Source organism: Zalophus californianus, chromosome 4, assembly GCF_009762305.2.
Source record: "Zalophus californianus isolate mZalCal1 chromosome 4, mZalCal1.pri.v2, whole genome shotgun sequence".
NCBI lineage: Eukaryota > Metazoa > Chordata > Mammalia > Carnivora > Otariidae > Zalophus > Zalophus californianus.
The window spans coordinates 20,152,003-20,173,561 of record NC_045598.1 but is presented as its reverse complement, the minus strand read 5'-3'; the positions used below and the strand labels follow the sequence as shown (position 1 = coordinate 20,173,561).

Here is a 21,559-nt window from a genome sequence, read left to right as displayed (position 1 = left end):
GCAGGGATTAGCGTGTCCATTTTACAGACGGATAAACAGAGGCTCTGAAAGTGACTGAAGACAGAGCAGAGGCTGGAGGAGGCAAGATGGGGATGGGGAAGGCTTCGAAGTTTAAAGGTGAGGAGAAGAGCAGGAGTGTGCCAGGGCTAACCCTCTGGTGGACCTGACCTCGGACAGACCTGGGTTTGAATCCCAGTTCCCTCCCCCCCCCCCATTTATTTACCTTGGGTAAATTCCTTAAACTCCCTGAGCCTCGGTTTCCAAATCTTTACAATGGGACTAATGATAGTACTCACCTCGTGATCTTGTTGTGTGGATTCAGTGAAGTAGCGTGGATGAAAAGGCTGTTATTACTGTTATTTTCAGTCGCACCAGGTGCTGGGGTTTAGAGGCGGGGTGGGTGAGGGGAGGCCGCTCAGCTTACACCCCACCCAGCCACAGCCTCACGCTGGTAGCCTCCTGCTGAGTGGCTTGCTCTGCCTGTGGAGACAGCAGTTACTGTGCTGACTGTCACAGCCCAACCTTTCCCATCACTCCTGCTTTGTAGTTTACAGAGCGCTTTCATCCATTCATCCAGCATTTCCCGAGCGCCTCCTGTATAAACTGGCCCAGGGCTGAGTCCTGGCATCTCCTGGTGAGTGAGGCGGCCCCTGTCCGGGCACCCAGGTTGCTGGCATCAGTAGCTCAACACACGAATGAACGGATGGGTAGAAACCGGGTCAAGAGCCAGGGGAGAACCGTAGGGGCCAGGAGAGAGAATCACAGGGGCCCTGGTTCAATTTCAACCAAACCACGCAGCAGTGGCCAAGGATAACTTACTCCCATTGCCTCAGTGGAGACCCTGAATCTCAGGACAGGGCAGGCACCTGCCCAAGGGCACCAACGAGGTGGGGTGAAGGAACCAGGGGGCCAGCATGCCCAGCTGACTCCTTCTCCGACCCAAGCTGGCCCAGGGGAAGGAGAGCTCTGCCGAAGGATCCTCCCTGGAGCGAGGCCTGCGGGAGCTGCCAGGAAAGGGAGCGAGCCCGTGTGGAGCCTTGCGTTTTCCTTACCTCTGCTTGGCATCTCCTGAGGGGTGGGGGACCAGCTCAGGCCACCGGGGTCTGAAGGGCAGAGTACGCTGCTCCCTCCCATGGGCATCAGCCTGGGCACAGCTGTCCCGAGCGTGGGCTCCGGGGGCCGGGCTGTGAGTAGGGGCAGGGCTGCTCCCCAGGGGAGGCTGTGCTAGCCTGGCTGAGCAGCACGCCCACCTTGTAGGCAGAACAGGCTGTAGGCTGTGCTGGGCTCTGAGTTGAGTCTGTTGAGCTACTGTTCGGTAACAACCCTAGAGCCCCCAGCTTGTGGGCCGTTTCGCCACTTGCAAAGCCCTTGCACAACTCCTATCTCTTTGATCCTCACCAAAAACCTGGCGGGAGAGAAAAGGTACCAGGCCTGGAGTCGAAAGAACAGGGTTCAAGTCCTGACAAATGCCATATCTCTATCATTCAGTCATTCAATAAACATTCATGAAGCATCTACAGTGTACTGGATTCTAGGCTAAGTGCAGTGAGCAAAACAGACCAGACAAGGTCCCTGTTCTCCCGGACAAAAAAGATAGAAAGTAATCAAATAGTCACCTAAAAACCAGCGTTTCGATGCACAAGTGTTATCCTTGTGATACCTCTCTCCCTCATTCATGTGAGGCAACCCATAGGGGCGTCAGCTCTCTACCTTCTCCATCCCTTGTCCACCCCCTTCTCGCCAGCCCACGCCAGCACCATCTCCCGCTCAAGATGCGAATGAGGCCTCCCGCTTCCCCTCTGCGAGAGTTCTCCCACCAGACAGCACCAAGAGCCTCCTAAACGCTCTCCCTCTGCCTCCCATCAGCTTCCCACTTGGAATAAAATCCAGACCCTTCCCCGTGCCTTACAAGGGCCTGTGTGACCTGCGTCCTGTTACCTCTGCTGCCTCGGCTCCTGTCACTCCGGCCCTCGTTCTTTCCATCCTGGACACACTGTCCCTCTTGTTTCTCACATTCACAGGCCCTGGAGCCCCTGGTACTTGCTGTTCCCTCTGCCTGGAATGTTCCACACCCACACGTTTCTGTGGCTTCCTCTCACTTCACACAGCTCTCAGAACAGATAGCATCTTCCCTCTTTCTATCCTTTGTCCTTCACTTTCCCCTGGAGCATGGTCACGGTCACCACCTCCTATTATATGTGTTGTATCGCCTGTCTCCCCATCTAGCACAGGCCTGGTACGTAGCGGGCACCGAGCCAAAGAGCAAAGACAATTACGAAGTGGAGTAAGGGCTTCGAATGGAAAGCACAGGAAGGCTGACAGATGAGGGAACAGGAGGCCTCATCCAATCGGTGGCAGGGTGTCAGAAATGGTTCCCCGGGGAGCGGGGACAGCCCTTCAGCATTAATCCAAACTGAGGCAGGGGGCCAAGCCTTCGAACCTCCCTGCTGAGCAGTCACGGGCTCTCCCTGGAGAAAGGGGCCTTGTCCCTGGGAAGGGGCCATCTGAGCAGAAATCTGAAGTGTGGATCAGAGCGCTCGGGCAGAGGGAAGAGTTCGTGTGAAAGCCGAGAGGCTGCAGCGTCCCAGCCCGTGGGGCGGCCGACGGGAGAGTGAGGGCAGCTGGTGGGAGGTGAGCGGGGCCACTGCTGTCAGGACCTCCCTTGTCCTAGGAACGACGGGCAGCCTGGGGGAACTTGACACCAGAGAGTGGCCGGGTCAGCTCTGAGTTTCCTGGAGACCCTCTGGCTGCCCTGCGTGGGGAGAACCCACTGGGAGTCTTCGGTGATTCCGACATGAGATGACACTAGGCCTCAGGTGGTGGCTCTGGAGATGGAGAGAGGAGGCAGGAAGTCCGACCGTGGGGAATCTCAGGTGGGCGCCAGGTGGAGCCTCACCCACGGCTGGATGGCTGTCTCAGGGGCCGTCACATCTGGGCTCAGGTTCCTTGAGGCGGACACGGAGACGAGATTTTTGTGTGGGAGCCTTACTGGGGGGCTGCTTGCAGGCACGACTCCTGTAAGGGAGTGAGGAAAGCAGCAGATGGTGGCCTACGTGCAGCCACAACAGAGTCCCAGCCTGTACCCTGAGGAGCTCAGGAGCTTGGAGGTCCCTTCGGAGTTGGCCCAAACTGAGGCGAAGAAGACAGGCCTTGAGCCTCCCCAGTGACCGGTCACTGAATAGAGGCTGCCCCAGGGAGGGGACATATTGTGTACCAGGTAGCTTTGGGGGGAATGTGTATCCCAGTCCTGAAGGGGGATCTGGGTGGTGCCCCCAGCACCCATGAGCGGCTCCTTCTTCTGACCCCAGCTTACCTGTAGAAAATTTAGACCTCCTACAAAACTCTTCCCCATGCCCCATATTTGTGGGAACTTCAGGGGTGTCCAGGAGCCCACCTTGCTCAGCCCCAACTGTGGGTGCCACTCAGCCTAGTAGGCAGTAAGCACTCACTAACTGCTAGATGACCAGGCTAGAATGTTGGGGGGAGGAGAAAGGAACAGGTCTAGGGGGACTCCCAGCTTTCTTTCTGGTTTGGCCCCTGGCTTGGAGAGAGACGTGGTAGTGGGTTTGGGACATGCCGAGGCCATGGTGTGACTGAGACACCCGAGCCCTGGGGTCTGGTGCCAGCTCCTGAGGAGCCCCGCCACGAAGGGGCAAGAGGGAGAAGAGACCAGGGGATTGCAGGGGTAGGGGAGCCAGGACAGAATGGAGTCCAGAGCCTGGGGATCGGGTAATGCCATCGGACACCGAGAGGGCAGAGAAGGGGGCCCCTCAGGGACAGAGCAGGCCTGAGGGAGGCGTGTAGAAGCTTGGGAGGGGGGCTTGGTGAGGGGCCTGGGGCTCAGTGAAGGCATGAAAGGTCCCTGGTGCAGCCTTAGAGGAAGAGGTGGGGAAAACAAGGCCCTCTGGAGAGCAGCTAACAAGGAGGCCTGTCCCAGGGCTCTGCCCCCTTCAAGCACCCAGAAGCCCCGAATTCCACTCCCTCAGAGCCCAGGATCAACACCCCTCCCTCCTCTACCATCTCTCCTGAGGTCCCCCTGACAAGCATCCCAGCTAAGGAGGTTCCTCCCTGAGAACTGTTGCCTCAACCCAAATTCAGGTCAGACAACAGGAAGGACTTCCTGGCTGGGAGGGATGGGAGGTCCTGGATAAGGTGAATGGGGGCATTTCTGTCCCAAGATGAGGCATCAGATGCAGTGACTTTTGGAGGCCCCTTTCTAATTGCTGGGCAAAAAGAGCAGAGTGTTCTTCAACCTGGCCTGGAGCGGGGAGGAAAGGGAACTTTTGAGAACGGGGGAAGCACTTGCTGACAAAGAGCATCAGCGTCAAGAGCTCAGATTTGAGCAGGACTCCCTGGGTTAAAATCCCAGCTCTGTCACTAACCAGCTGTGTAAACTTGGGTAAGCTACTCTGTGCCTTGGTTTCATCTGTGAAATGGGAACAAAAGTAGTACCTATCTCTTAGGGCTCTTACGAAGTTTGAATTAATAAGCTGAAGGGGCACCTGGCTGGCTCAGTTAGTAGATCATGTGACTCTTGATCTCAGGGTTATGAGTTCAAGCCCCACGTTGGGCGTGAAGCCTACTTTAATATAAATAAATAAAACAAATAAAGAAACTGAAATTTGTAAGGTGCTCAGAACAGTGCCTGGAACAAAGTGAGCACTATATAAATATTTAAAAAATGAAAGATAGGGGCGCCTGGGTGGCTCAGTCATTAAGCATCTGCCTTCGGCTCAGGTCATGATCCTAGGGTCTTGGGATCGAGCTCCGCATCGGGCTCCTTGCTCAGCGGGAAGCCTGCTTCTCCCTCTCCCACTCCCCCTGCTTGTGTTCCCTCTCTCACTGTCTCTCTGTCAAATACATAAAAATCTTTTAAAAAATTAAAAAATAGGGGCACCTGGGCGGCTCAGTCGTTAAGTGTCTGCCTTAGGTTCAGATCATGATCCCAGGGTCCTGGGATCGAGCCCCACATCTGGCTCCCTGCTCCACGGGAAGCCTGCTTCTCCCTCTCCCACTCCCCCTGCTTGTGTTCCTGCTCTCGCGCGCGCTCTCTCTGTCAAATAAATAAATAAAATCTTAAAAAAAATAAAATATAAAAAGTGAAAGATACTGGCAACTTCCATTTGTGAGCCTCCTGGGCACTGGGCACTGTGCCAGGTTCTTTACTTACATCACCTATACTCCCCACACTCCTCTATATGATAGGTCTTATAATTCCCATTTCACAGAGGAAGAAACTGAGCCCCAGAAAGGTGAAACCACTTGCCTAAGTTGACCTAGGCTGATTCTATCAGCATTCGTTTTTTTGGTAAGATTTTTTAGTAACCTCTACACCCAACATGCGGCTCAAACCCCTAAGCGCGAGCTCTAGAGTCATATGCTCCGCTGACTGAGCCAGCGAGATGCCCCTCCATCAGCACTTAACTACTATGCTGTGTTGCTTTTCTGCACCACAAAGGCAGGGGGATGGACGAAATGGCCTCCCAGAGGCCTGTCTGGGACGCTCACACCCACACTCACAGCCGCAGACCCCTTCCAGTTTATGAACCAACCTCAGCCTCTTCAGAGCCTAGGAAGATTTCCTAGTTACGCAGGGTAACTATAGCTCGGAGCTGCAACCGTCTCATTAGGCAATTACCTCTGTGAGCGCCAAGGCGAGGAAGTGACCTCACTGGCCCCTTGCCACCGCCCTGCTGCTGGGGATGGAGGTAATGAGGGTAATCATGGCGGTGGTGACAGTGACACTGATGGTGACGTTGCCTAGGGACGGAAAAGCTGATGGCTCTGTCGGATCTTGAGTTGGTGGAGGGGGCGACAGCGTTGGTAATTGACTTGATGGTGGTTAAGGGGATGGCTAATGGTGGCGGCAGATCCTAGCGTTAATGGAGAGGTGACAGCAGCAGTGATGATCTGTCGGGTGGACCTTGTGGCGGGGTTCTCTCAGCCTCCATCCCACCCTCCAGACGGGGAGCCTGGAAAGCTAATGACTACATTTCCCTCCCTTGCAGCGTTTCCAAGCTCGGCTAATTTGATTCCGTTGGGCTAGACTGGGATGGGAACGCTAAAGAGAGGCACGATCCTGTGTTTTCTCATTTGTAAAGTCAGAACAATAATAGAACAGTGCCTGGCACGTGATAAGTACTATGTCAGTGTGAGCTGTTATTGCTGCTGTCCAGGGGGATGGGGGGGGGGTTGTTTGTATGTGGTTTTTACTTCCTGCCTCCTCTAGGCTGTTCCTGCTGGCCAGCAACGTCGCAGTTACACAAGGTTTTTCTGCAGCAACATTCTGGTGCTGGGTCTCCAGCATTCCAGAATGGACACAAAGCCCAAGATCCAGGTCAGATGAAGGGCAGGGACCAAGGAAGTGACAGCATTGGACAGACCATGCCCCACTGCAAGACACCCAGATGTGTCTGTCACCATCAGACACCACATTGACCACTGCCACCAAAGGCCACGTTCCGAGCAAATTCTAAGCCCTCCTGTCTTTGCATGACTCACTTGAGATTCGCAGTCCTGGGCTAGAGCATCCCTTGGCTGGGCCCAGGTTATGGGCCCCTGTCCGACCTGCCAGGGCCACGGGGAGGGGTCTGCGGTCCCCTTCAGCTTCAGTAGTGGGTGATGGGGGCCTCCCACGGTGGGGCCTTCCCCCTAATGGAAAGAGGGTTTGGAGGCAGGGCAGCCAAAAAACGATGAAAGTCCACTCGGTAAGGAAGCCTGGTGGTTATGATGGAATAAAGAAGCTGAGAGATGTTGCCGTCTTTATTAAAACCAAACTGAAGAGGAAGGTGACTGGACCTTTCAACCCTGGCCAGACCCAAAGCCCCTTGAGATCACCCACCAGCTTTTGATGCCACCACCTCAGGGGCTCCTGTGGGACACTGGTCCATCTTTTACACTCTGGCCAAGTGCAGATGGGACACTTTGCCCTTCCCTTTACGGGCCAGGGTAGAGTAGAAACCAGGTATAGACATTCAAACAAGATGTCATCAATGGCCCGGGGAGAACAAAGAGGAAAGAAACATGAATATCTAGGGGCGTCTGGGCAGCTCAGTCAGTTGGGCGTCTGCCTTCGGCTCAGGTCATGATCCCGCGATCCTGGGATGGAGTCCCGCATTGGGCTCCCTGCTCAGCGGGGAGCCTGCTTCTCCCTCTCCCTCTGCTGCTCCCCCTGCTTGTGCTCTCTCACTCTCTCTCTGTCAAATAAATAAATAAATAAAATCTTAAAAATAAATAAATTTAATTAAATTAAAAAAAAAAGAAACATGGACATCTATTCACTGATTACACATCCATTTATTTGGTACCACCCAGGCACCAATATAGCAGAGAATGAGGTCTCTACTGCATGGGGCTTACAATCTAGTGGGGAAGACAGTCAAACCAGTAACACATAAGTAGATGAGGCCACTGTGGGGCCTGAAGCACAAGAAGGACGGAACAGAGGGGAACTGGGGAGCCCTGCAGAGGGAGAGGTCAGGGGAACCTCTTCAAGCTGCGGCTGGGAGGATGAGCAGCCAGATGAGCAGAGATTGGCGGCAGTCGTGGGCTCCAAGTCTTTGAGGCAGGAACAAACTTCCAGAACAGGAGTCGGGGCCAGTGTAGCTGGAGTATATAAGAAGTCAGGTGGGGGGAGGAGATGAGGTAAAACTCAGCTGGATAAAGAACTGGCATTTTATTCCAGTCAATGGGAAGCCACTGAGGACTGGTTTTGTTGTTGTTGTTGTTGTTTTGTTTTGTTTTGTTTTTTAAGATTTATTTATTTATTTGAGAGAGAGAGAGAGAGTGGGGGGTGGGGCAGAGGGAAAGCATCTTCAAGCAGACTCCCCACAGAGCACAGGGCTTGATCTCCAGACCCAAGAGATCGGGACCTGAGCTGAAACCAAGAGTCAGACACTTAACTGACTGAGCCACCCAGGCGCCCCAGGGCTGTTTTTTCTTTCTTTCTTTCTTTTTAAAAAAAAAATTTTTTTTTAAGATCTTATCTATTTATTGAGAGAGAGAGAGAGAGCACAAGCAGGGGGAGCGGCAGGCAGAGGGAGACGGAGAAGCAGGCTTCCCGCTGAGCAGGGAGCCTGATGAGGGGATTGATCCCAGGACCCCAGGATCACGACCCAAGCCGAAGGCAGCCACTTAACCGACTGAGCCACCCAGGAGCACCCCCCCTTCTTTTTTTATATAAGAGGAGGGACTTATCCTCAAGCATGAATAGGGAAGAAAGAGGAGATGCGCCCAGGGAGGTGCACGGATTCAGCAGTGGTAAGGTGAGAGGTGCCCCCCAGCTCGGCTCCTGTCTCCTCAGTGGCATGATGCTCGCTCATCACTGGGCAGGGGGAGGAGGACAGGGGCAGGACACGTGTCCATTAGGCCACGTCAGGTTTCCAGTGTCCCGGATGGAGTCATGATCGAGCCCTAATGAAGCCCTAATCCCAGTCCGTCCTACAGCCCCCAGGCACCTCCTAGCGGCTTCCCCCAAGGAGATGGAGGGATTGCCTTGACCGGTCCCTCCCCTGTCACTGAAAAGAGGCCAATGGCAGCAACAGAAGCCTCAATCACCACAAGCACAATGTCAACTACGGCCACCATTGTAGTCACCGTCACCTTCACGAGGACAGGCTAGGAAACCCTGACCCTGTGAGTTAACAGGACCCTGTAAGCCAGCTTCTTGGGACCCGTGGAAGGCACAGTCCCGGGACAGAGCCAGTGGTGTGTGGAGTTGGCTCCTCCTGGCTTGCGAGAGGCGATTCTGTGAATCTCTTCCCAGTTCTGCATGCAGTATCATCAGATGGGCAGCCTGACATCAAGCCCAGTGGAGGACTTTCCGTAGCCCGTTCACCAGCCTACCTCTGGACAGAGCTCTGAGGATAGTGAGAGACGCTGACCCCACTGCTTGCCCATGTAAACCCCAGAGCCTGGAGCAGGGTCAGCAGGAGGAGTCAGCCAACCAAGTCCATAGAGTCTGGAGGGCAGGCTGTCTGGTTGGGGGGGTGGGTGGGTGGAGAGGAGGTCACCTGCCCCCAATACATCCCTGAGAGGGGACCAGAGACCCTGGGCATAAAGGCCTGTGGGCTCCCAGCCAGGCTGCCTGACTCACCGTCCTAAAGTCGGAATCCTGGGCTGGGTCTGTCCTTGAAGGGCTGCTTCTCCCTGTTCCCTGATCTCAGGATGAGCCCTGACCCTGGTCAGGAACTGGGCCTGGGCCCGGTAACAAAGATCTCCACCCAGGCCCAGACAGAGCCCCACCCTGTGTTCTGGGCTGGGCTCGGATTGGCCGTAGAAAACACTCTCACCTCCATCTGCACACAGGCCCTGGCTCAGCCCTAGAATCAGGGGTCCCTGAGCCCAAAGGGGAGCAGGCGTGGAGAGGGGTTGGCTCAGCACCGGTCACTTCTGCAGTCCTCCTGCTTGGGGAAGCAAACTGTGAAAAACAAAACAAAATTAAAACTCACCACCAGCTCCTTCTTGCTTTAGTGACACATCTTTGTCTTAGGAAATAAGGCCTGGAGGCAAAGCACATTTTCTAAGGCCTAACCCCTCCCCACCCCTGCCAGGCTCCGTCTTTGATTTGGAGGATTCTTGGTCTAAACCGTCCCTCCCCACTGTCCCCAGAATACAGGGCTCCCTGTTGCCAAGAAGAGAGGGAGCTGTGAAAGTCCCGGGAACTCCATCTGAGAGCCTCAGGGAGTGGAGGCCAGGATACTCTCTGGCTTATGGACTTGGGCATGTTAGTGGCAAAGCGGGGCTCAAACCCAGGCCTCTCTGTCCGACAAGACTCTTTCTTCTAATCCCGGTCCCCAAAACAGTGTCCCCTGGGATCCTCGGGCAGCAATAGTCCTGCAGGTGCCCCAAGTCAGCAGGCCCTGGCCCGGCCGGGGACTCTGGGAGGGAGGGGCTGTCCAGGGCATCTCTCCACAGCCTTCACGCTCTGCTGGGCTCCTGCCTCCTCCAGAAAGCCTTCCCTGATTGGTACCCAGAAAGCTGAAAGTGAGTTTCCTCCCACGCCCCTCTTTTGACAGAAAACCTGCTTAAAGATGAACGGTGTCTGTCTGTCTGTCTGTCTGCCTGTCTGCTAGCCCCGACATGGAGTTTCTTCGGGGTAGACAAGAGCTGGATTCATCTGGCCTCCCCACTATAGGAGCCTAGCCCAAACGGAGGGCAAAGGGAGTAAGAGGAGAAGCCAGTGATCAGTGCCCTGGGACTGAGGGATCCCAGCGGAGGCAGGGAAGAGGGTTGCACTGGCGGGACTGGGGGGCACGGAAGCCCCGCCCCCTCGAACATCAATTCCCGGGGCCTCCCTCCCTCCCCCGCGGCCCATTCCCCAGGGCGGGCTCCTCCCCTGGGAACTGCTGTCTCGGCAGCGGGCACCCGGCCACCTGGCTGCCAGGAATGAGGCTGGGCAGCGGGCGGGGCGGGCCTGGACAGGGCTGCCCCTTGCTCGGGCCCGGGGAGGGGGCGGCTCTGGGCGGAGGCCGGCGGGGAGGGCCTCTGCGTGGGCCCCGGGAGCTGGAAGCATGCTTCTCCTGCCAAGAAGCAGCAGCTGGACAACACCTGGCCGCTGGTTGGAGATGCGGACTCTCAGGTCCTTCCCCAGACCTGCTGACTCAGAATCTGCATTTGAACAAGATCCCAGGTGACTCCTATGCACATTCCAATTTGAGAAGTCCTGTTCGAACAAGACTCTGCCTGCGTATTTACAGGTTAAAGAAAAGACATCTACAAAGTTCCAGTTATAAAATAAATAAGTCACACAAGGGATGTAATGTACAGCATGGTGACTAGACTTAAGAATACCGTACTATATTTTTATTTTTTTAAAAAGATTTTACTTATTTATTTGACAGAGACAGAGAGAGCGAGAGCAGGAACACAAGCAGGGGGAGTGGGAGAGGGAGAAGCAGGCCTCCCGCGGAGCAGGGAGCCCGATGTGGGACTCGAGCCCAGGACCCTGAGACCACGGCCTGAGCCGAAGGCAGACGCTTAACGACTGAGCCACCCAGGCGCCCTGTACTATATTTTTAAGAATTGCTAAGAGTAGATCTTAAAAGTTCTCACCACAAGATAAAAAAAATTGTGGGCGCCTGGGTGGCTCAGTCATTAAGTGTCTGCCTTCGGCTCAGGTCATGATCCCGGGGTCCTGGGATCGAGCCCCACATCGGGCTCCCTGCTCGGCGGGGGAGCCTGCTTCTCCCTCTCCCACTCCCCCTGCTTGTGTTCCCTCTCTCGCTGTGTCTCTCTCTGTCAGATAAATAAATAAAATCTTAAAAAAAAATTGTAACTGGTGATAGATGTTAACTAAACTTGTTGGGGTGATCATTTTGCAATATACACAAATATCATGTTGTACCTGAAACTTATATAATGTTATATGTCAATTGTATCTCAATTTTTTAAAAAGACTTTATTTATTTGTCAGAGAGAGAGAGAGAGTGCAGGCGCACAAGACTGACTGAGCCACCCAGGCATTCCTATATCTCAATTTTAAAAATTAAATCATGAGGGGTGCCTGGGTGGCTCAGTCAGTTAGGCGTCTGCCTTTGGCTCAGGTCATGACCCTTGGGTCCTGGGATGGAGCCCCACATCGGGCTAGGGCTCCCTGCTTTGTGGGAAGCCTGTTTCTCCCTCTGCCCCGCCCCCCACCACACACGTGTGCTCTCTCTCTCTCTCTCTCAAATAAATAAAATCTTTTAAAAAATTAAATCATGAGAAAAAAGACATAGATTACCTTCCTTTTATTTCTCCTTTATGTTTCAGATAGGGCATTATCTTGGTTTTTTTTTTTTCCAAATTAGGAATGCATAAATAGGATATATTACCTATGAATTGTATTCCATTACAGGAAAGAGGTACTCTAGAATATTTGTTATAAAATGGAGTGTGGAGTCTGCTGGGGCTAGAAAACCACTGATGAGAACCCACTCCTGTTTTCAGTCAGCAACCTTAGCCCTGAGGAGATGGAAATGGGGGCAAGCAGCCCTTGAAACTGAGGAGCTTCTACTCTAGCAGGGGAGAAGAGACAGACTCATATCATTACCTTCCTGAGCCTCAGTTTCCTCACCCATGAAATGGGCATAATTAATCATCAATCATTGCCACTTCTGACAGACTCCAGCCAGCTTGGGGACAGGGAGAGGCTTTGTGAGCAGCCTTGAACCTGAGGGAAGTGAGGTCCCAGAGTGCCCTGCCCACAGCTCTGCCTTCTGGTGTCTCTTTCTGTCCTTCAGGATCCAGCCCCCAGCCCTCTGATCCTCCCCCTACAGCCTTGTCTTCCTCTGTGGTCTTACCCTTCTCCCTTCCTCCTTGACCTCGCCCAAAAAACACCTGTCCGAACCTTGCTCCCATTTAGCAAATTAACACTGTCTCTGGGAGGGGCAAACATTCACTGAGTGCTGGCTACATGCCAGGTAGCACTCATACACTGGGTCTTTTATGTCCAAGTTCTAACTCAAGCTTTTGGCTCCCATTACAGCAGGCTTCCTCAGCTGGAAAACAGGAACCAATTTTCAGTGACCTTGGGGAGGACTCAGGTTCAAGTCCCGCCTCAGACATCTGGCTGTGGCTACACTGCACCACTCCCTGCATTCTAGAAGAGTGCTCCCTCCTCCTTTCCTCAAGCACCCCTTCACTTCTTCCATGACTATTTACTGAGCACCAAATAACTGGCAACTACAGTTCCAGGAGCTGGGGTAGGTACTTAGAAAACAAAAACAGGCAAAATCTCTGCCCTCCTGGAGCTTCTGTTCCAACAGAGAAAAGGGCAATAAATAAATAAACACACATGGGGCACCTGGGTGGCTCAGTTGGCTAAGCGTCTGCCTTTGGCTCAGGTCATGATCTCAGGGTCCTGGGATCGAGTCCCACATCGGGCTCCCTGCTCAGCGGGGAGTCTGCTTCTCCCTTTCCCTCTGCCCTTCCTCCTTGCTTGTGCCCTCTATCTCTCTCTGTGTGTCTCAAATAAATAAATAAAATCTTTAAAAATAAATAAATAAACACACAGCCTGATGTGTAGATGGTGTTGGGTGGTATGGAAACAATAAAGCAGAGGAAGGATAGCTGAGGTGGAAGGTCTCCATGCTCATTGCTTAGTGAGCGAGGCCTCAGTGAGAAAAAGAATCTGGAGGAACCAGGGAGAAGCCAGGTGGCTCTCAAGAGTGAGTGGGGCAATCGACAGATGAATGGATAAAGAAGATGTGGTATATATACACAATGGAATATTATGCAGCCATCAAAAGGAATGAGAGCTTGCCATTTGCAACGACGTGAATGGAACTGGAGAGTGTTATGCTGAGCGAAATAAGTCAATCAGAGAAAGACGTGTATCGTATCACCTCACTGATATGAGGAATTCTCAATCTCAGGAAACAAACTGAGGGTTGCTGGAGTGGTGGGGGGTGGGAGGGATGGGGTGCCTGGGTGATAGACATTGGGGAGAGTATGTGCAATGGTGAGTGCTGTGAATTGTGCAAGACTGCTGAATCACCTCTGAAACAAATAATACATTATATGTTAAAAAAAAAAAAGAAGAAGATAGCAGGAGGGGAAGAATGAAGGGGGGAAATCGGAGGGGGAGACGAACCATGAGAGACGATGGACTCTGAAACAAACAAACTGAGGGTTCTAGAGAGGAGGGGGGTGGGGGGATGGGTTAGCCCGGTGATGGGTATTAAAGAGGGCACGTTCTGCGTGGAGCACTGGGTGTTATACGCAAACAATGAATCATGGAACACTACATCAAAAACTAATGATGTAATGTATGGTGATTAACATAACATAATAATAAAAAATTAAAAAAATTAAAAAAAAACAGTGAGTGGGGCAGATGATAGAGCAATCACAAAGGCCCTGAGGTAGGACAGGCGCATCCAGGAGGCCAGTGTGCTTGCAACAGAGGAGCGAGGGGAGAGGAGGAGACAAGGCTGGGGATATCCTGCAGAGCCTTGTGATTGGGAGGACTATAGCCTTCTTCCAAGTGAGATGGAGGCATTAAGATTTAAAAAAGAAATAAAAGGATCACTCAGGCTGCTGGGTTGCAAACAGACTGCAGGAGACAAGTGCAATTGCAGTGGGCCAGTAGGGAGGCGCCAGTAACCCAGCAGAGGGGCAAAGGCCATGGGGTGGCAGGGAGTTGCGGTCCGTGGTGAGATGGGGTGGATTCTGTCTGTATTCTGAAGGTAAAGCCGACAGGCTCGCTGACAAACTTGACGTGGGATGTAAGAGAAAAAGGAGTAAAAAAATGGCTTCAGGATCTTCAGCCCAAGCACTGGAAGTCTCCATGTGCTGGAAGGGGAGCAATTCAGTTTAAGAATTTAGCTCTGGACGTGTGAGGTTTGAGAAGACGATAAACATACAAGTACAGATGGCCCCCAACTTATGATGGGTTAACTTATGATTTTTTGACTTTACAATGGTATGAAAGTGATACACATTCCGTAGAAACCACACTTCAGATTTTGAATTTGGATCTTTCCCCGGGTTTGAGATATGCGGTTAGATTCTGGACCCTCTCATGATTCTGGGCAGTGATCACAATGGGGAAACAAGCCATACACTTACTACCATCTTGCACCCCCACAACCATTCTGTTTTTCACTTTCAGTACAGTATTCAATACATTGCAGGAGATATTCAGCACCTTATTATAAAATTGGCTTTGTGTGAGATGCTTTTGCCCAACTGTAGACCAATATAAGCATTCCGAGTACATTTAAGGTCAGCTGGGCTAAGCTATGGTGTCCAGTAAGTTAGATGTATTAAATGCATTTTCAGCTTACAATGGGTTTATCAGGACGGAACTCCACTGTAAGTCGAGGAAGATCCATAGAGATGTTGAGTACAATTAATAAATAAGCCTGGAATTGGGGCGAGAGCTCTGGGCTGGAATAGGTAAAGCTGGGATTTGCCTGCACACAGATGGCATTTAAAACTTGAAACTGAAGGGTGCCTGGGTGGCTCAGTTGGTTAAGCTTTGCCTTTGGCTCAAGTCATGATCCCAGAGTCCTGGGATCAAGTCCCACATCGGGCTCCCTGCTCCGCGGGAAGCCTGCTTCTCCCTCTCCCACTCCCCCTGCTTGTGTTCCCTCTCTCGCTGTCTCTCTTGCTGTCAAAAAATAAATAAAATCTTTAAAAAACAAAACAAGCGTTGGCCACAATAGGGAAAGACTGGAACACTCCTGTACGTTGCTGGTGAGAATGGAAAAGGGTGCAGCCGCTGTGGAAAACAGTCTGGCAGCTCCTTAAACTGCTAAACATCAAGTTACCTTATGACCAGCAATTCCACTCCCAGGAATATATCCAAGAGAAATGAAAGCCTATGTCCACGCAAAAACTTGCCAACACCAACAGTGAAACCTAACTATGGGCTTTGGGTGATTATGATGTGTCAGTGTAAGTTCATCAATTATAACAAATGTACCGCTATGGTGGGGGATGTTGATCATGGGGGAGACTGTGCATGTGTGGGGGCAGAGAGTACCTGGAGAATCTCTGTACCTTCCTCTCAATTTTGTTGTGAATTGAAAACCGCTCTAAAAATATTTTTAAAGAACTTGTTCATGAATATTCATAACAGCATTCCTAATAGCTCAAAGTGGAAACAACCCAAATGTCTATCAACTGATGGATAAATAAAATGTGGAATATCCATATATCCAAGGAATATCATTTGGAAATAAAGAAAAATGAAATACTAACGCTACAACATAGATGAACCTTGAAAACATTATGCTAAGTAAATGAAACCAGTCACAAAGGACCACCATTTATATGAAATGTCAAGAATGGGCCAATCTATATAGACACAAAAAGTCCATCAGTGGTTGCCTAGAGCTGTGAGTTGAGGGGGCTCAAGGGAAATGGGGGGTGACTGCTAAAGGGTACAGGGTTTCTTTTCAGAGTAATAAAAATGTTATTTTAAAAATATTTTTTAAAGATTTTACTTATTTGAGAGAGAGAGAGTGCACAGAGGGAGAGGGAGAAGCAGACTCCCTGCTGAGCTGGGAGTCTGACTCGGGGCTCAATTCCAGGACCCTAGGATCATGACCTGAGCCGAAGGAAGACACTTAACCAACTGAGCCACCCAGGAGGCCTGGGAGTAATAAAAATGTTCTAGTATTGATTATGGTACTGGCTGAGCAACTTTGTGAGTGTACAAAAAAAACCACTGAATTGTATGCTTTATATGGGTTAAGTGTATGCTATGCGAATTATATCTCAGTAAAGCTGTTATTAAAAGACACTGATGATTGGACTTAGCAATGTGAAGGTCACAGGTGACCTTGAAAAGCAGTTTTGGTGCAGTGGTGGGGACAAAGCCTAACTGAAGTGTATTCAAGAACGAACAGAATCACTGAAGACCCCAAGCAGACATTTTCAAAGAGTTTGCTATATAGAGAAATGGGAGGGAGATTTTTGTTTTGTTTTGTTGGGCTTTGTTGGGTTTTTTAAGATGCAAGAAATTATGTTTTCACAATACCAATTATTATTTCCAGTTATGTTAATTGGAGTGATCCAGTAGAAAAGGGGAGATCACCAGGGTGAAATCCTTGAGCAGGTGAGAGGCAGGCGGTCTGGTGTGTAAGTACAGGGGTAGCCGCAGAGAGGAGCAAGCAGGGTTCACCCCCAAGGCAGCAGAAGGGAGGCTAAAAATGAGGCACAGACCCAGTGATGGGTAGGTATTGAGAGTCTATAGAAATTCTCCTTTGATTGCTTCTATTTTCTCAGTGATGCAGGAAGCAAGGTCCTCCTTGGGGGCAGGGAAGGAGGTGTCCAGGGTTGAGGTGCAGGGGAGAGGTATGGGATTGTGTCCAGGACCACAGTGGAGTGAAAGCGGCAGGTCATACAGTAGGATCGCCAGAGGGTTCTAAGGACCCCCTGGAGAGGATGAAGGCCCTGACGTGATGTTCAAGTGAGACCTGTCAGCGGGGCTGTGTCCTTCTCCGGCACCAATCAACTGTGGGGTACAAACACACGGCTGGATTAGCCAGGGTGTGGTTTTGCCAGGTGAGAGGAGCAAGGGGTTGAGGGTATGTGCAAGGCAGTAATTATAATGATGGTCCATGGAATCAAAGCTGGTTAAGGAGGCTAGAAACAGTGGGGAAAAGGTGGTAGGATCCATGGATTGAAGAGCCTGGGGAGTCAGGACCCATTGCAGTTGAGGTTCTAGAGGCTGTGAGCAGGAAAGACAGGAGGTGGTGTTAGGAGGATGGGACACTTGCTATTGAAATTACGCAGGGTACTGACAAGGTCCAGGAGAGTGCCTTGGCCACGAGGGGCTGAGGCAGGGTGGAAGACAAGAACCATAGAAGAGGGGATGGGGGAGAACCACCTTGATGTGGAGAACCAGAGGAGAGAACCATCTCTGTGCAATCGAACAAACCAAGTCATCCTCAGAGACAGGGCCCTGGGTGGGGCCTGGGCCTGGGGTTCAGCTAGACCTGGGTGTGAAGCTCGTCCTTCCAACTCTGGGGCCCTGCATAAATTAAATTGTTTCTCTGAGCCTTAGTTTCCCCTCATGCAAAGCGAGAAATCACTCCTTTGTCAAAAGATTGTGTTCTGTGGGCACCTGGGTGGCTCAGTCAGTTAAGGTCTGACTCTTGATTTCAGTTCAGAGCATGACCTCAGGGTTGTGAGATTGAACCCCTTCTGGGCTCTGTGCTCAACGGCTCAATGCAGTCTGCTTGAGATTCTCTCTCTCCCTCTCCCTCTGACCCTCCCCCTGCTCGTGCTCAATAAATAAATAAATAAATAAATAAATAAATAAATAAATAAAGTATTAAAAAAAAAAAGCGGGGCGCCCGGGTGACTCAATCGGTTAAGCGTCTGTCTTCGGCTCAGGTCATGATCCCGGGGTCCTGGGATCGAGCCCTGCCTGCATCGGGCTCCCTGCTCAGCGGGGAGTCTGCTTCTCCCTCTCCCTCTCCTTCCCTGCTGCTCATGCTCTTTCTCTCTCTCAAATACATAAAATCTTCAAAAAAAAATGTGTTCTGAAAATTGAATAAGAAACTGTATGGAAATTTCCTTGTGTGGTTCCAGACACAGGGTGTTCAGTAATGTGGGCTGATCCCAGAATGCCTTTTTTTTTTTTTTAAGATTTTTGCTTATTTGAGAGAGAAAGAGCACGAGATGGGGGAAGGTCAGAGGGAGAGGGAGAAGCAGACTCCCTGCTGAGCAGGCAACCTGATGTGGGGCTTGAACCTGGGACTCCGGGATCATGACCTGAGCTGAAGGCAGATGCTTAACCGACTGAGCCACCCAGGCGCCCCTGATCCCAGAATGCTCTTGTCTGGAGTCCCAGAGCAGAAGAGGGGCCAATGTGGAGGCCAACACTCTTCGAAGGACCCCTTCTCCTTCCCATCACCTCAAATCAAAGGTGAATGGAAAAACCTGACTCCTATTTCACTGCCATTTTACAGAATAGGAAACTGAGGCCCAGAAAAGGAAAGTGACTTACCCAAGTCACTACAACTCAGTTATCATAAAGAGTACGTTCCCCTCTAAAATCAGAGTCGGGATTGAGATGGGAAATACGCCCGGGAGGGAAAAGGCTCATATATAACATTTGAATGCCAGATGCACTCTTCAGAAGATACCCCGGCCATCGTTCCCCTCCATTCACTGGGACAATTAGAAGTTGGTCTTGGTGAAGGTAAAAACCCTCCTGAGTATACCCCTGCTCTCTGGTCTTCCCTCTCCCCTCCCTACATTCCCGGATCTCCTCCCACTCCTAGGGTAGTGATGTTCAGGTCCTGTGATTGGGCAAACTTTGGGCCAATTAGCTTTGGAATAGAAGTGTCAACAGAAGGGTGATTCACAGAGCATGAATTTGCTAATTGCTCTTCCTAGCCCAGACAGCAGGAAGGTGAGAGGAAAAGAGATCTCTAAGTTTCCTTTCTCAGAGAACTTGATTCAAGAGTGTGGGGTGGGCATAGCACCAGGCCACGCCCAGGGGACCCTACCCTGTTTGGCTGTGTGACTATGGCAAGTCCCTTGTGCTGTCCTCAGTGGAAGTTGCTTGTTTACCTTCTTTTGAAAGCGAAGACATAGATGGGAACCTGGGGGAACCCCACAACCAACTACCCCTGTGTAGTTCCAGCCCTAGCCAGTCTCCCAGATTCCCAGAAAGTCTGGCTTCCAGACTTCCAAACTTCCAGTTTCCCCCTATACAAAGTGAGAAGAGAGTGAACAAAATGATTGTCAAAGCCCCCCTCTCCCTCCAGCTCAGGCCTTCAGGGTTGGAGGGATGTGTGGCTGGCACCTTCTCTGCTGCTCTGGTTCTCCAGGGACAAGCACAGGGAGTTAAGGCAGAAGTGGATCCAGCAGGTGCAGTAGAAATGTCACCTTGCTGGGCAGGCTCTGTGATCACACCAACAATGGACATCAGTCTCTCCAGTTTTCTCTCTCACTCACTCACATATACACATGGCTGCTCTCTCTCCCATTCCCTGCTTTATTTTCTTCTTAGCACTATCTGAAATGTCTTATTTCTTTGTTTACTTAACTACTGTCTTTCTATACTAGAATGTCAGCTCTAGGGCAGGGACCTTGCCTATCACATCTCAGGGCCTAGCCCAGCACCTGGTACACAGTAGGTGCTTAGTTGGTTGATGAATGAATGAATGAATCATCTTGAGGGTGGTCCCAGGGCTGTGCCAAGCATGATACTGTGATCTGTGCCAACTCTTCCACAAGGAGCAGTTGGAAAATAGGGCTCTGGAGTCAGGAGATCTGGATTCAAGTCCCACCCTGCCAATTAGTGGTTGTATTACCATGTCACTTGACCTATCCAAGCCCTGGTTTCTTCATCTGCAAATTGAGGATAATGATCCCACATCTTGAGCTGCATTTTTAGAAATTAGAGGTCCTGTGTGTAAAGTGACCTGGTACATAGTAGGTCCTCACTAAATGTTAGTTTCCTTTCTTTTCCTTCCTCTGCTGGGGCCAAACCTCCTTTGCTGAACCCAGAGGGTTTGGAGACTCTGGGTTCAGCAAAGGAGGTTTCCCATCTATGTCTTCTCTTTCAAAAGAAGGTAAACAAGCAACTTCCACTGAGAACAGCACAAGGGACTTGCCATAGTCACACAGCCAAACAGTGGAGCTAGCCGCAGGTCCCCTTCCTGGGGGCCAGAGGAAGCCCCTGATCCCAGACAAAAGGGAGGGAGGGGACACAGGCAGGATCTTGCTTGCGCTGGCCTTCAGAAAGAGGAAGTGATTGCTCTGGTCTGAGAGTCAGGCTCCTGGGTTCTAGGTCCAGGTCTGTTGGAGACAAGCTGGTGACCCTGGAATGTAGTTTATCATCTCTAGGTCTTGGTTTCCTCTTCTGTACATTGGGATTATTACTCCTTGCTGGGCCTGCCTTATAGAATGGGACAGTATTAGAAGAATGATATTTAATCTAAGAGAAAATATTGTAGTGTTAAATCAAGCAGACTCAATTTCTGAAATTCTGCCACAGGTACATGTATTTAAAATCAGAAGAGGGGTGCCTGGGTGGCTCAGTCATTAAGCGTCTGCCTTTGGCTCAGGTCATGATCTCAGGGTCTGGGATGGAGCCCCACATCCGGCTCCCTGCTCCGCGGGAAGCCTGCTTCTCCCTCTCCCACTCCCCCTGCTTGTGTTCCCTCTCTCGCTGTGTCTCTCTCTGTCAAATAAATAAATAAAATCTTTTTTTAAAAAAATCAGAAGAAAAAGTGAATTCAAAAGTAACAATAAGCCTCATCCCTCTAGGCTCTGTAAAGTAGGAAAGAAAAACATGTAAACATATTATTTCAATAGAATATGTGAAAATGTTTTTGCCAACTATTAGTAATCAAATCAAAATTTTAAAAATATTTATTGAACATCTTCTCTGGGACCGAAAAGGAAACTGGCTCAGAGCGGTTAGTGACTTGCCTGGGGGCACACAGGACCTGCTAAGGTTGAGAAGCTGGCCGGAAAGACTTCCACCAACTGTTTAGGAAGCCCCTACCAGAAGGGGCTGCAGAGGGGACCAAGACGCTGGGTCAGGAAAACCAACTCCCCATTTCCAGCTGCCCTCCATCCTCCAGCCCGCTAAAGGCCCCGCGTCTGCCCAAATGTAATGGAAACAGCACGCGCCACAGATTCTATGGCCCGGGTTCAGCACCCGGGCCCCAACTCATTTGCTGTGTAACCTTGAGGGAGTCACGCCCCCTCTCTGAACGGTGTCCCCTCCCCTCAAGAGGAACGTTAGCGCTGGCGAGGCTGTGGTTGACAAGGGCCAATCAAGAGGGCGTTAAATAGTATCTACCTCAGTATACACAGAGTTTGTTACCTTTCCTCGATTCTGGAAGAGCAGGAGGAGCGCTGTGTGCAGTTGGAACCAGCGGCGCAGTCTCTCTGGGCTTCTGAAAATAGCGGATAACCAGGCCAGGTGACTTCCAAATTTTTTCCAGCGCCAAAAGGAACCCTGGAACTTGTTAGTGGTCCAACTCCGCTACAAACTCCACAGGTCACTTCCCTCCCGCGTGCCCCTGGAGGGCGCAGTCCCTTTAAGTCTAGGCCTACCTCCGCCGGGGCCAATCACTGAGAACAGAAGTTCTTTAAGGAC

At 51.2% G+C, this 21,559-nt stretch overlaps 1 long non-coding RNA gene across 2 annotated transcripts; it reads right to left on the bottom strand.

The window, feature by feature from the left end:
- Positions 1-2,852: 2,852 nt before the first annotated feature.
- LOC113910378 lies at positions 2,853-21,547 on the bottom strand. Of its 2 annotated transcripts, none has more exons than XR_003516023.1 (3): positions 21,284-21,547; positions 9,291-9,418; positions 2,853-3,015 (listed from the first exon to the last, which is right to left on the bottom strand). It is a non-coding gene; the product is annotated as an uncharacterized LOC113910378 (long non-coding RNA). The 2 variants fall into 2 exon arrangements; XR_003516022.1 differs by lacking the exon at positions 2,853-3,015 and adding an exon at positions 7,285-7,605.
- Between the last annotated feature and the right edge of the window lie 12 nt (positions 21,548-21,559).